The sequence below is a fragment of the Triturus cristatus genome, chromosome 10 (genome assembly GCF_964204655.1).
Source record: "Triturus cristatus chromosome 10, aTriCri1.1, whole genome shotgun sequence".
NCBI classification, from domain to species: domain Eukaryota; kingdom Metazoa; phylum Chordata; class Amphibia; order Caudata; family Salamandridae; genus Triturus; species Triturus cristatus.
In genome coordinates, this window is record NC_140593.1 from 1,228,826,931 (window position 1) to 1,228,843,222 (window position 16,292).

The window sequence follows — 16,292 nt, forward strand, 5'->3', positions numbered from 1 at the left end:
GAAGCAGAGAACCTTGGTGGATCTGCAATAAACTGGAACGAGTAGAGAAGGGGTACACCTACACCCTGTGGTAGCTAAAGAGATGGTGCGTCCTTCAGGGGCAGCAGAAAGAGCAAGAGGGTAAGCATCCAAGGCAGTGAGTGACAAGACGGTCTGAGAGAGCCATGGGCGGGGGCTGGGGGTGGACAGTGGGCACCGAGGGAGGCTACAGGCACCAGGACAGCCTAGTGTTCTGAGGAGGCTGGGGCACAAGGACAGGACAGCCTAGGATTCTGATGGAGTGTAGGGCACAAGGACAGGACAGCCTAGTGTTCTGAGGAGGCTAGCGCATCGGCACATGGCATCCTGGTGGTCTGAGGGAGGCTAGAGCACAAGGACAGTCTAGTGTTCGGAGGAAAGCTAGCGGTCCCAGGACATCCTAGGACTCTGAGGGAGTGTAGGGCACACTGACAGGACAGCCTAGTGTTCTGAGGTAGGCCAGGGCACCAGGACAGGGCCGCCTAGTGTTCTGAGAGAGGGTAAGGAACCAGGACAGGCCAGCCTAGTGTTCTGAGGAGGCTGGGGCACAAGGACAGGACAGCCTAGTGTTCTGAGAGTTGGTAAGGCACCAGGAGAGCCTAGTGTTCTAGGATAGGCTAGGGTGCCAGGACAGCCTAGTGTTCTGAGGGCGGGTAAGGCACCAGGACAGCCTAGTGTTCTGAGGGTAGGTAAGGCACCTGGACAGCCTAGTGTTCTGAGGTAGGCTAGGGCGCCAGGACAGCCTAGTGTTCTGAGGTAGGCTAGGGCACCAGGACAGCCTAGTGTTCTGAGGTAGGGTAGGGCACCAGGACAACCTAGTGTTCTGAGGGAGGCTAGGGTACCAGGACAGCCTAGTGTCCTAAGGGAGACTAGGGTACCAGGACAGCCTAGTGTTCTGAGGGTGGCTAGGGCACCAGGACAGCCTAGTGTTCTGAGGTAGGCTAGGGCACCAGGACAGCTTAGTGTTCTTTGGGTGGCTAGGGCACCAGGACAGCCTTGTGTTCTGAGGGTGGGTAAGGCCCCAGGGCATCCTAGTGTTCTGAGGTAGACTATGGCACCAGGAAATCCGGGTGTTCTGAGAAAATCCATGGGTACGAGTGGGTTTAGACAGAGGCTAGGAGCCAAAGAACACCACAGTGTTCTAAAGGTGGCTGGGGTGCTGAGGGGGTGGGGGGAGGGCCTCACAACACCCTAGGGTTCTGAATGAGACCATGGGTACTGAATCTAAGGATTGAGAAGGATGTAAGGGAAACTGACAGTGCATAGGGGCACTAGATCCCCCAGGGGTATGAAGCTGACAGTGGGTAGGGGCACTAGAGCCCCCTAGGGGTCTGAAGCTGACAGTGGATAGGGGCACTAGAGCGCCCTAGGGGTCTGAAGATGACAGTGGATAGGGGCCCTAGATCCCCCTAGGGGTCGGAAACTGACAGTGTATAGGGGCACTAGAAATCCCCTAGGGGTCGGAAGCTGACAGTGGGTAGGGGCACTAGAGCCACCTAGGGGTCTGAAGCTGACAGTGGATAAGGGCGCTGGAGCCCCCTAGGGGTCTGAAGCTGACAGTGGATAGGGGCACTGGAGCCCCCTAGGGGTCTGAAGCTGACAGTGGATAAGGGCGCTGGAGCCCCCTAGGGGTCTGAAGCTGACAGCGCATAGGGGCCCTAGAGCCCCCTAGGGGTCTGAAGCTGACAGTGGATAGGGGCGCTGGAGCCCCCTAGGGGTCTGAAGCTGACAGCGCATAGGGGCCCTAGAGCCCCCTAGGGGTCTGAAGCTGACAGTGGATAGGGGCGCTGGAGCCCCCTAGGGGTCTGAAGCTGACAGCGCATAGGGGCCCTAGAGCCCCCTAGGGGTCTGAAGCTGACAGTGGATAGGGGCGCTGGAGCCCCCTAGGGGTCTGAAGCTGACAGCGCATAGGGGCCCTAGAGCCCCCTAGGGGTCTGAAGCTGACAGTGGATAGGGGCGCTGGAGCCCCCTAGGGGTCTGAAGCTGACAGTGGATAGGGGCACTTGAGCCCCCTAGGGGTCTGAAGCTGACAGTGGATAAGGGCGCTGGAGCCCCCTAGGGGTCTGAAGCTGACAGCGCATAGGGGCCCTAGAGCCCCCTAGGGGTCTGAAGCTGACAGTGGATAGGGGCACTGGAGCCCCCTAGGGTTCTGACGAGGGGCGGGAGGTGCTGAAGGAGGTTAAAGACATCATTACCAGTGGGGTACGGAATGAGTTTAGGGGTGCTGAGGGGAGTTACAGACATCATTACCCCCTGGGGTTCTGAAGGAGGTTACGGGGTACAGAGGGAAGTTAAAGACATCATTACACCTTTGGGTTCTGAAGGGGGTTAGGGGGTGCTGAGGGGGGTTAAAGACATCATTACCCCTTGGGGTTCTGAAGGAGGTTAGGGGGTACTGAGGGAGGTTAAAGACATCATTACACCTTTGGGATCTGAAGGGGGTTAGGGGTTGCTGAGGGGGGTTAAAGACATCATTACTCTTTTGGGTTGTGAAGCAGGTTAGGGTGTGCTGAGGGGGGTTAAAGACATCAATACACCTTTGGGTTCTGAAGTAGGTTAGGGGGTGCTGAGGGGGGTTAAAGACATCATTACACCCTGGGGTTCTGAAGGGGGTTAGGGGGTGGTGAAACCTAGGCTTCTGTTAGAGGCTGGGGGGCTGAGGAAGGCTGGAAACCCAATATTTATTAACTTCAAGACCTTCTTTGATGTGGGTGACCCTAATGGCAAACAGTGCACCTACTTGCAGAGTTTGTGCTCGTGAGTATAAACGTGCACTTGCATGAATGAACAAAAATAAAGCGCTGCTTCTTAAATTGAGTCACCTCTAGGTATTTCATGGTGGGAAGCAAAGTTGTTCCTTTTATCTGTGAGGTTAGCGTCATTTCAGAGTCCACTGACACTACTACTCCTCATGCTAACTACTACACACATGTCCCTACTGGCCGCAATTCACACTCATTATCAATTCCCAACCAGTGGGAAGCTAGACTCTTCTTGTGTTTTAGACATATATCATATGCAAAAGAAGTACCCTTGAGCATGCTGAATACTTCTTTAAAACATGGGGATGCCCCCCCCTCCATTTGTTTTTCTAAAAAGCCCCAGGCCCCAGGGATGTGGTGAGACCATGGTGCTCGGTGAACCTCAGGAGGGGGGTCCGTGTCCTGTGCGCCCACCTTTTTAATAAAATGCCTCCGGGACCTTGCCCAAGGTGGGGCCCTTTTCAAAACAAGGGGCATATCTACAATGACGGCGATAAATAAATGCAAAGCGTGCTTAGCGCTTTGTTATTTATCGCCGCCTATCTCTGGAATTTCTCGCCCTGGTAACGCGTTATTAACAATGCGTTACTCCAGGGCGATACAAATTCCAGAGATAGCAGGGAAGTCGCCGTTTTGTAGAAAACATTGCTGATTTTCCAGCCATGTTTCCTGCAAAACGGCGATAACCTTGTTAGGGATAGGTAAGTCTGCATTTTAGCAGACGTTAGTTTTTGGAGAAAACAGCGGTTTTCTCCAAAAACTGACGTGTGCTAAAATGCTGGGGCAGCCTTGTAAATATTGCGATGTGAACATCAGCGATATTTACAAGGTTGTCCTACCCAGTGACGCTCACTTTGCATCTCATTAGAGATGCAAAGGGAGGTGTTGGGTAAAAGGGTGCAAACATGCGCTAATGCATGTTAGCACCCTCTTGTTAATAGGGCGATAGTTTTATCTCTGCTCTTTTGGCTTTAAAAGCCAAAAAAGCGGAGATAATGCCCTTGTAAATATGCCCCCTAGTTTGTAAGATCGCACTTGTATTTTTTTGTTTTGCTTTGAATTTTGCAAATTTGTGGCAACATTTAAAAACAAAATGCTTTTTTACTCTGCCAGGGATCCCAAGACCAATGCATGGAGGTCACGGTATTCTTACCCTACCCCCTTTTCTTTTTTTTTCATGTTTTTTGGGGGGATTCGGCCGAAGCTGAGTCCAAAGATGGCTGCCAACAGTTCCTGGTTGAAGTGTTGGCAGCCAATCAGAGTACTGCATTTCCCTGCACAAGCTTGATATTATTCATGAAGTCATCGCAATCCCAGAAATACAAATTTGGATTTCCTTTATTTCTCACAAACTACTGGATGGATTTACATCAAATAAATGAAAGTGTGGCCTGTGTAATGAAATCTACCTTTCTGACACATTTCGTGTAATTTCTAAGCCTGGGCAAAGCACTACGCTATGCTCGCGTAGGTTGCGAAGTTTGCGCTACTTCGCACTACGCGAATTGCACGTAGCACAGTGCAAACACGCTTAGCGTAGCGTTGCGTAGTGCAGCGGTCATTTTATGCTTGCTCGCGGTCCTCAACGTCAAGTTGGCGACCGCGAGCAAGCAAAATGACATCCCGGCGATACTTTTTCCTCGTTCGCGATCAGCAACATCAAGTTGGCGATCGCGAGCGTATATATATGAATCTCTTGGCATCTTAATTTTGGTAACAACATCAAGCACTTGTAAGTTTTGTGAAGACTCCCGCGTCCACAGGTGGTCCCCAAACAAAACTTCCTTAGATAAAAACACAGTTTCCGAAATGATAAACACAAGCCCGTGCCGGAGCCCCACACCCTCATATACGCCAGGTACCCCAGGGGGGCTCAGATGTATTGCAGCACAAATCTCTAACAATGAGGAGGCAATTTTATTAAAGAGTCCAAACACCAATTTCAGAAGCAGAAAGATGTTTTACCGTAGGCTCCATGAAGCCATCGAGTTTCCATTATTGAATTGACGCTACAGTTTGCGTTCCTGCTCTTGGTTGCCGCAGACAGCACGTGTTTAGGGGGCGTGACGCTTTCTCACAAGAGTCTCACCGAAATTCAAAGTAAATGTAATATATTTCATTTGTACATTCTCATTAAAAACTTGGCTGTTAACTCTGTAACCTTCTACCTACTATTGGACTAGCGCTGGGACAGTCCCGGGAGCGTCGGCGCAATTTATAAAACTCAATTTATCATCATCACCCTTTAAAAGCGATCCGACTCTTCTCTCACGCGCTCTCAAGAGCTCTGAGTGGGATGTCTCAAAGTGAAAACAGAAGCCCATCTTGACATGTTTTGTACATCCGTGAAAACCGAGGCTATAAATCCGGTTTTATGGAAGAGGTTTTGCAAGACGAGATGGGACGCAACATGAACAAGATAAGAGGGAGTCCTATTGCTCCCCTGAAAGAGGTTACTGTTTTCATTTTCTCTAAACCTTTTTCATTTATTGTATTGTGATGCGTAAGTCTTTGGTTTTAATTAACCAAAATAAACGTGACTTGACCTGATGGTATCAGGCGAAGTCTTTGGACCACCTCCTGGGACCGCCTGCAATGACCCTCTGCCGCGACCACCTGCCGGGACCACCTGCATGGACCTCCTGCAGGGACCACTTGCAGGGACCACCTGCATGGACCACCTTCATGGACCACCTGCAGGGACCACCTGCAGGAACCACCTGCATGGACCTCCAGAAGGGACCACCTGCAGGGACCACCTGCAGGGACCACCTGCATGAACCACCTGCAGGGACCACCTGCATGGACCACCCTCATGGACCACCTACAGGGACCACCTGCATGGACCACCTGCAGGGACCACCTGCATGGACCACCTTCATGGACCACCTGCATGGACCACCTGCATGGACCTCCTGCAGGGACCACCTGCAGGGACCACCTGCATGGACCACCTTCATGGACCATCTGCAGGGACCACCTGCAGAAACCACCTGCATGGACCTCCAGAAGGGACCACCTGCAGGGACCACCAGCAGGGACCACCTGCATGAACCACCTGCAGGGACCACCTGCATGGACCACCTTCATGGACCACCTACAGGGACCACCTGCATGGACCACCTTCATGGACCACCTGCATGGACCACCTGCATGGACCTCCTGCAGGGACCACCTGCAGGGACCACCTGCATGGACCACCTGCAGGGAACACCTGCATGGACCACCTGAAGGGACCACCTGCATGGACCACCTGCATGGACCTCCTGCAGGGACCACCTGCATGGACCTCCTGCAGGGACTACCTGCATGGACCACCTGCATGGACCTTCTGCAGGGACCACCTGCATGGACCACCTGCAGGGACCACCTGCATGGACCTCCTGCAGGGACCACCTGCAGGGACCACCTGCAGGGAACACCTGCATGGACCACCTTCACAGACCACCTGCAGGGAACACCTGCATGGACCACCTTCATGGACCACCTGCGGGGACCAGCTGCATTGACCACCTATGGGGACCACCTGCATGGACCACCTGCAGGGACCACCTGCATGGACCACCTGCATGGACCTCCTGCAGGGACCACCTGCAGGGACCACCTGCATGGTCCACCTGCAGGGACCACCTGCATGGACCACCTGCATGGACCTCCTGCAGGGACCACCTGCATGGACCTCCTGCAGGGACCACCTGCATGGACCACCTGCATGGACCTCCTGCAGGGACCACCTGCATGGACCACCTGCATGGACCACCTGCATGGACCACCTTCATGGACCACCTGCAGGGACCACCTGCAGGGACCAACTGCATGGACCTCCTGCAGGGACCACCTGCATGGACCACCTGCAGGGACCACCTGCAAGGACCACCTGCAAGGACCTCCTGCAGGGACCACCTGCATGTACCTCCTGCAGGGACCACCAGCAGGGACCACCTGCATGAACCACCTGCAGGGACCACCTGCATGGACCTCTTGCATGGACCACCTGCATCGACCTCCTGCAGGGACCACCTGCATGGACCACCTGCAGGGACCACCTGCATGGACCACCTGCAAGACCCTCCTGCAGGGACCACCTGCATGTACCTCCTGCAGGGACCACCTGCATGGACCACCTGCATGGACCTCCTGCAGGGACCACCTGCATGGACCTCTTGCATGGACCTTCTGCAGGGACCACCTTCATGGACCATCTGTGGGGACCACCTGCGGGGACCACCTGCAGGGCAGGGACCACCTGCATGGACCACCTGCATGGACCACCTGCATGGACCTCCTGCAGGGACCACCTGCATGGACCTCCTGCAGGGACCACCTGCATGGACCTCCTGCATGGACCACCTGCATGGACCACCTGCAGGAACCACCTGCATGGACCACCTGCATGGACCTCCTGCAGGGACCACCTGCATGGACCTCCTGCATGGACCACCTGCAGGCACCACCTGCAGGAACCACCTGCATGGACCTCCAGAAGGGACCACCTGCAGGGACCACCAGCAGCGACCACCTGCATGAACCACCTGCAGGGACCACCTGCATGGACCACCTTCATGGACCACCTACAGGGACCACCTGCATGGACCACCTGCAGGGACCACCTGCATGGACCACCTTCATGAACCACCTGCATGGACCACCTGCATGGACCTCCTGCAGGGACCACCTGCAGGGACCACCTGCATGGACCACCTGCAGGGAATACCTGCATGGACCACCTGAAGGGACCACCTGCATGGACCACCTGCATGGACCTCCTGCAGGGACCACCTGCATGGACCTCCTGCAGGGACCACCTGCATGGACCACCTGCATGGACCTTCTGCAGGGACCACCTGCATGGACCACTTGCAGGGACCACCTGCATTGACCTCCTGCAGGGACCACCTGCATGGACCACCTGCATGGACCTCCTATGGGGACCACCTGCAGGGACCACCTGCAGGGAACACCTGCATGGACCACCTTCACGGACCACCTGCAGGGAACACCTGCATGGACCACCTTCATGGACCACCTATGGGGACCACCTGCATGGACCACCTGCAGGGACCACCTGCATGGACCACCTGCATGGACCTCCTGCAGGGACCACCTGCAGGGACCACCTGCATGGTCCACCTGCAGGGACCACCTGCATGGACCTCCTGCAGGGACCACCTGCATGGACCTCCTGCAGGGACCACCTGCATGGACCACCTGCATGGACCTCCTGCAGGGACCACCTGCATGGACCACCTGCATGGACCACCTGCATGGACCACCTTCATGGACCACCTGCAGGGACCACCTGCAGGGACCACCTGCATGGACCTCCTGCAGGGACCACCTGCATGGACCACCTGCAGGGACCACCTGCATGGACCACCTGCAAGGACCTCCTGCAGGGACCACCTGCATGTACCTCCTGCAGGGACCACCTGCATGGACCACCTGCATGGACCTCCTGCAGGGACCACCTGCATGGACCTCTTGCATGGACCACCTGCATGGACCTCCTGCAGGGACCACCTGCATGGACCACCTGCAGGGACCACCTGCATGGACCACCTGCAAGATCCTCCTGCAGGGACCACCTGCATGTACCTCCTGCAGGGACCACCTGCATGGACCACCTGCATGGACGTCCTGCAGGGACCACCTGCACGGACCTCTTGCATGGACCTTCTGCAGGGACCACCTTCATGGACCATCTGCGGGGACCACGTGCGGGGACCACCTGCAGGGCAGGGACCACCTGCATGGACCACCTGCATGGACCACCTGCATGGACCTCCTGCAGGTACCACCTGCATGGACCTCCTGCAGGGACCACCTGCATGGACCTCCTGCATGGACCACCTGCATGGACCACCTGCAGGAACCACCTGCATGGACCACCTGCATGGACCTCCTGCAGGGACCACCTGCATGGACCTCCTGCATGGACCACCTGCAGGGACCACCTGCAAGGACCACATGCATGGACCACCTGCATGGACCATCTGCAGGGAACACCTTCTTGGACTACCTGCAGGGACCACCTGCAGGGACCACCTCCATGGACCACCTGCAGGGACCACCTGCATGGACCACCTGCAGGGACCACCTGCATGAACCACCTGCATGGACCTCCTGCAGGGACCACCTGCAGGGACCACCTGCATGGACCACCTGCAGGGAACACCTGCATGGACCACCTGCAGGGACCACCTGCATGGACCACCTGCATGGACCTCCTGCAGGGACCACATGCATGGACCTCCTGCAGGGACCACCTGCATGGACCACCTGCATGGACCTCCTGCAGGGACCACCTGCATGGACCTCTTGCATGGACCACCTGCATGGACCTCCTGCAGGGACCACCTGCATGGACCACCTGCAGGGACCACCTGCATGGACCACCTGCAAGATCCTCCTGGAGGGACCACCTGCATGTACCTCCTGCAGGGACCACCTGCATGGACCACCTGCATGGACGTCCTGCAGGGACCACCTGCATGGACCTCTTGCATGGACCTTCTGCAGGGACCACCTTCATGGACCATCTGCGGGGACCACCTGCGGGGACCACCTGCAGGGCAGGGACCACCTGCATGGACCACCTGCATGGACCACCTGCATGGACCTCCTGCAGGTACCACCTGCATGGACCTCCTGCAGGGACCACCTGCATGGACCTCCTGCATGGACCACCTGCATGGACCACCTGCAGGAACCACCTGCATGAACCACCTGCATGGACCTCCTGCATGGACCACCTGCATGGACCTCCTGCATGGACCACCTGCAGGGACCACCTGCAAGGACCACATGCATGGACCACCTGCATGGACCATCTGCAGGGAACACCTTCTTGGACTACCTGCAGGGACCACCTGCAGGGACCACCTCCATGGACCACCTGCAGGGACCACCTGCATGGACCACCTGCAGGGACCACCTGCATGAACCACCTGCATGGACCTCCTGCAGGGACCACCTGCAGGGACCACCTGCATGGACCACCTGCAGGGAACACCTGCATGGACCACCTGCAGGGACCACCTGCATGGACCACCTGCATGGACCTCCTGCAGGGACCACATGCATGGACCTCCTGCAGGGACCACCTGCATGGTCCACCTGCAGGGACCACCTGCATGGACCTCCTGCAGGGACCACCTGCATGGACCTCCTGCAGGGACCACCTGCATGGACCACCTGCATGGACCACCTGCATGGACCACCTTCATGGACCACCTGCAGGGACCACCTGCAGGGACCACCTGCATGGACCTCCTGCAGGGACCACCTGCATGGACCACCTGCATGGACCACCTGCAGGGACCACCTGCATGGACCTCTTGCATGGACCACCTGCATGGACCTCCTGCAGGGACCACCTGCATGGACCACCTGCAGGGACCACCTGCATGGACCACCTGCAAGGACCTCCTGCAGGGACCACCTGCATGTACCTCCTGCAGGGACCACCTGCATGGACCACCTGCATGGACGTCCTGCAGGGACCACCTGCATGGACCTCTTGCATGGACCTTCTGCAGGGACCACCTTCATGGACCATCTGCGGGGACCACCTGCGGGGACCACCTGCAGGGCAGGGACCACCTGCATGGACCACCTGCATGGACCACCTGCATGGACCTCCTGCAGGTACCACCTGCATGGACCTCCTGCAGGGACCACCTGCATGGACCTCCTGCATGGACCACCTGCATGGACCACCTGCAGGAACCACCTGCATGGACCACCTGCATGGACCTCCTGCAGGGACCACCTGCATGGACCTCCTGCATGGACCACCTGCAGGGACCACCTGCAAGGACCACATGCATGGACCACCTGCATGGACCATCTGCAGGGAACACCTTCTTGGACTACCTGCAGGGACCACCTGCAGGGACCACCTCCATGGACCACCTGCAGGGACCACCTGCATGGACCACCTGCAGGGACCACCTGCATGAACCACCTGCATGGACCTCCTGCAGGGACCACCTGCAGGGACCACCTGCATGGACCACCTGCAGGGAACACCTGCATGGACCACCTGCAGGGACCACCTGCATGGACCACCTGCATGGACCTCCTGCAGGGACCACATGCATGGACCTCCTGCAGGGACCACCTGCATGGACCACCTGCATGGACCTTCTGCAGGGACCACCTACATGTACCACCTGCAGGGACCACCAGCATGGACCTCCTGCAGGGACCACCTGCATGGACCTCCTATGGGGACCACCTGCAGGAACCACCTGCAGGGAACACCTGCATGGACCACCTTCATGGACCACTTGCGGGGACCAGCTGCATTGACCACCTACGGGGAACACCTGCATGGACCACCTGCAGGGACCACCTGCATGGACCTGCTGCAGGGACCACCTGCATGGACCTCCTGCAGGGACCACCTGCATGGACTACCTCCATGGACCTCCTGCAGGGACCACCTGCATGGACCACTTGCAGGGACCACCTGCATGGACCACCTTCATGGACCACCTGCAGGGAGCACATGCAGGGACCACCTGCATGGACCACCTGCATGGACCTCCTGCAGAGACCACCTGTATGGACCACCTGCATGGACCACCTGCAGGGACCACCTGCATGGGCCACCTGCATGGACCACCTGCAGGGACCATCTGCATGGACCACCTGCAGGGACCACCTGCATGGACCACCTCCATGGACCACCAGCAGGGAACACCTTCATGGACCACATTCATGGACCACCTGCGGGTACCAGCTGTATGGACCACCTGCATGGACCACCTGCATGGACCACCTGCATGGACCACCTGCAGGGAACACCTTCATGGACCACCTTCATGGACCACCTATGGGAACCACCTGCATGGACCTCCTGCATGGACCACCTGCAGGAACCACGTGCAGGAACCACCTGTATGGAGGTCCATGATGCTTAAAGCTTCTTCAGCAGCTCCAAGTAAACTTGTCTGAAACTTGCCCTAAAAGGTAGACTCTCTCACTTGAACAGTAACAAACATGGAGTATGTTGTCATGGTTAGATCGAAGTACTCCTTAACCCCTTCAGCGCGGCGCGGATTTCCGCGCCACACTGAAGGTTCCGTGCGCGGGCGGGGCCATGACGGAACGGTTCCGTCATGCGCACAGCGCAACCGACGTGCATGACGGAACCGTTCCGTCATGCGCGTCGAACGGGTTAATTTGAACCAATGATTGCTGGTGCGACCCATCAACACTCATTTTTGGTGACCAGCACTTAGTTTACCCATCAGACGTTTGCCGAGAGGAAGAGGGATAAAAACAAACAAAACAGAATGACGGAGGGAGAGAAAGAAGGAAAAAACATCACAAACAGAGAAAGCAGGGACCCGCCATAGTGAGATGAAAGGACGGGAAGTGTCTGTCAGTGGATTAAAGAGGCTGGTTGTGGCTTTGTTGTTCGGCACCCCGACTTCCAATAGCGCCAGTCGCGGTCTTCGGTGCGCCGCCGTGGGCACCGGCAACTTTTTTTTTCCAAATTAGGCACCGCCTCTACCTCTTTCTTTACACATTCTAAACGTTAGCTCCTTTGTGTTGGTAGCCTCTCGCCATTTAAAAGCCCTCTTTCTTGCTTACATCCCCCGAAAGGAACCAAGTGAAGCCGGTCATCTGCTGCCCCCTGCTGGAAAGGGTGAAAGGAAATCAGCTGTTTCTATTGGTTAGCAAAGGTGCTTCTTTGTTTCACTTCCGGTTCAGTCAGCGCACACTTCCTGTTCCGATGCAAGGGAGGGTCGTACATTGGACAGGAGATATTTAGGTATGGGAAGCATGAGTTGGGGGGCGGGGTAGATGACGCTGTACACCCCTGTGAACAGTCAGAGTGTGGGCCAGCCATGTTACTGCAGATGAACTATGCCCCTAGCAACTGTCCCCGACCTGAACTGAAAATGAAGCCCTTTTTGAAAATGTTGCATGTTAAAGCAAGCAAGCCCTGTGGACTCACACATGCATGGGCACACACACATATGTGCATATACAGACAACGTGAGACTAGCCAAAATTCTCAAAGCACGTGGCACACAACTATGCAGACCTGTATACACACAGACAGGTACTTGAAATCAAGTGCACACACAGGCATTCACACATACAACATCTATGTGCCAGGGAGGTTATTTAGGATGGTGTCCAAAATACTCCGAGCACACTTTACACACATGTATGTACACACACAAACACAGGTGCCATTTTAAGTTTGCCAATGTGTGACACATTTCCATGTTTTCTGGGTGCTTAAGTGTGACATATAAATGCCTTATGCCTTACACTTTGAGTGATGCTCTTTTCTAAGTAGAATAAATCAGTTATGTCTATGTAATCAGAAAATTATTTGAAATTACCCCATTTTGGGCACGTAATGCTCAAGAAACTACCTTAAAACATCCCATAGAGCCAGATGTTCTCTCTTAAAAATTGAAGACTGACCGAAGGTATCAGTCTCGCAAGGCAAGCAAGTCATGGGTCAGTCGCCCTCCCCACAACGCCACACCCCACAACGCCACACACAGAAGAAATAGGGGTGCGCAAAATATTCTGTTCCACCGGTGGAATTGGCGGAATTTTGATGACTCCGCAGTACCTTTGTAACACGGAGTTCCAGCCAAGTTCTGCCAAACGACGTGTGGTGGAATTTATTCTTGTGCGTGGCTCCAGGATGGCAAGTTGACGGGCACGAGCGAGATTTGGTGTCCCCTAGCGCGATTTCCAGTCACTAGGAGGACGTCCAGTTAGATTTTTTTACCATGGGCGGTCGCAACAGCTCTCGGTCAGCAGGCTGCCGCTCGCGTGGGAAATCTATTTGAGAATAGCTGCGCCCTCTTGAGTGCCGCATGATATCATTCACACAAATTTATCCTCACAGAAGGCGCTCCGGGTGCAAAATCACAGCATGAGCAGTGCCAATTTCCACCTGTTGGTGGAACTCCATAGAATCTTACGGAGTTTTTATGTAACTTCGTAGAATTCCACAGAGTCAAATTCTGCGAGTTTTGCCTACCTTTAAGAAGCAATTGCAACTGACTCTGTTTTGAAGGTAGTTACGAAATCTAGGATCTTGCCATCTGGTACTTTAGTCCAATTGAAATGAACCAAGACTGCAATTCCCAGAATGCATTATCTCATTAAATGAATGCTCAGAACTACGACATTCTGGCGTCAATTAAATAATTTGGCAATTCACTATCCAATGCATTCCTTTTGACCTCAGATGGATGGAATGTGCGGAAGGTCCTGCCGTGATTCCATCCTATGAATCTTGCCTAAGTGGCTTGTAGGAAAACAAAGTTGATCAGACAAAGACATGTATTGGTAAAAATAAGAGAAATTTGCAAGTTTTGTAACTTTGCTCTCCCTGAAACCAGCTTCCTACTTGCCACCATTACAACAGTGCTTTGCTTAACCTGATTTCAAATCATAGTTCTATCCAAAGTGACCGTATGATGTAATGTGTAGTGTGTGACAGCAGCCAGTGCTTGTTTAAGAAAGCTTTTCATTCTGAGATGCGTGCTTTTGCATTTTTTACCAGCGACTCCTCTTTTGTCAGCAAAGACAATCTATAATTCATAATTTCGCCCCTTCTTATAATTCACCGCTTAACCTTGCGATGTCTGCCACGCTCAGATGCACTAACATATACTCTGTTTTGAAAAAGCATTTGCAAAGCACTAGGTCTCGCATTTATGAGAGATTGAGTTATTGGCATTATAAATGACAATAGCTTAAAGTCTCGCAAATGCAAGGCCTATTGCATTGCAAATATATATTTTTTTTAAAGCGTCCCTTGCCGCGCTTTCACGTTAATGACAGCCACATCACTTTCTTTAGACGAGCTGCATCTAAAGAGAAATGCGCCAACGCCATTAAAGTGAAAGAACGGTATAGGGCGCTTTTACAAAAAAAAAAACATTTGTTGTCAAGTTGACAAACAAATGCTTTTTTGGGGTAAAAGTGCCCCATACCGCGGTTTCACTTTAATCAGCCGTGGACCTTTCTTTAGAAGCAGCTCATCTAAACAAAGGGACGCGGCCTTCATTAACTTGAAAACGTGGCATGAGGTGCTTGTAAACAACAACAAAAAGTGAATAAATAGAGAAAAAAATCATGCAGCCGCATGCGTTGCCGCAAATAAACCAAATGCAAGGCCGCCACCGTGGCAAGTTGTTCTATTAAAAAAAAAAAAAAGCGTTCGGAGAGAGTATTAGAGTATTTAACAAAATAGTGTTCGGACTCTGTAATTAAAGCCTACCGAGTAACAACACACGTAAGAGGGTCAGTCCTTATGGGAGGTTATAAGATGAGACAAGGCGGTACTAAGGAGGGACTACTAAGCCCATTGACCAATGACCAGCCTCAGTTTACAGTGGACAATGACACAAGCCAATGGAAAATATGTGCGGGGGAGTGGGCGGAGATTCAAGTCCATACCTGAATACAGCATGCCTCGCAGCGCATGCGCTGGCCAGGCTCGACCTAAACATGAACACCACCATTTTTAACATAACACCACCTCTTGTGTTGGAAATGGTAGTGACAAAAGTTATCAAAAGCTTTGGCCTGGAAGCATTTTTCTGCTCACAATTAGAACCGGGTGAAATTTCCATTTCTCACGCATAATCTTGCATAGTTTCAGTAATTTTATATCACGCATGTTATCTGAAATTATGCTATTATGCAACGTTGCTTAGTTACCCATCATTTGTGGCAGAAAAGAACACCACCAGCGACCAGAACGCTCGCGGCTGCTGTTTGCGGCAACTGCGTTTCTTGCACTCGTGAAATGTGACTTCACATCACACATAAGCACGAGGACTCATTGCTTACCATAAATAGCAACACATACAGGGCTTGCATTTTGCATAATTAGGACTAATTTCACATCATTTTCCAAAATTTCATGGAATTATTCAAAAGCAAAGTATGCGCATTTCTCACACGCCCAGTGGGGAGCCAGGCGTAAGGTTTAAAATGGCCGCTCTCGATCCATCCACTGAGATCCGGTCAAAGGAGGGAAGTGCGCAGGTGACGCTGACTGGGGGTGGAGGATCCGAGACTGAGTGACCTATGACGGTCAACCCTTGTTGAATTTCGAACATTTTATTTTTTTTAAATGCTGGCCACATGTTCGCGCCACTTGACCGAGGAAGCTTTACTGTGGTGACACGGCACCGGGGCTAAGAATTGTTTTACTATTTGAAAGATCTTTTTGGGTTATTGCCCTCCCTATCACTCCTTCTCTCAAACAATATTCTTTTCGTGGAATGCCTTTGATTGGTTTCGTTTTTTAGTGCAAACTTGTATATGGCTTTGTCCGTGACGCTATCATTTTTGCGCCAAGATCTTTTGCATGATTTTTTTTCTGCCTCAAAGTTCTGTTAAACCGGGGGCGCTTGGTTCGGCCTGTCCGGCCTCTGGGGAGGGGGCTCACTGTTCCCCTCAGGAACGAATCCAATTGTCAAATACTTGTGCGTCTGGATCAAGAGGACGAGG

At 53.9% G+C, this 16,292-nt stretch overlaps 1 protein-coding gene across 7 annotated transcripts in view; it reads right to left on the reverse strand.

Annotated features, from left to right (window-relative positions):
* ATP2B3 (ATPase plasma membrane Ca2+ transporting 3) overlaps positions 1-16,292 on the reverse strand; it is a 988,364-nt gene that overhangs the window by 936,974 nt on the left and 35,098 nt on the right. The window lies entirely within an intron of this gene.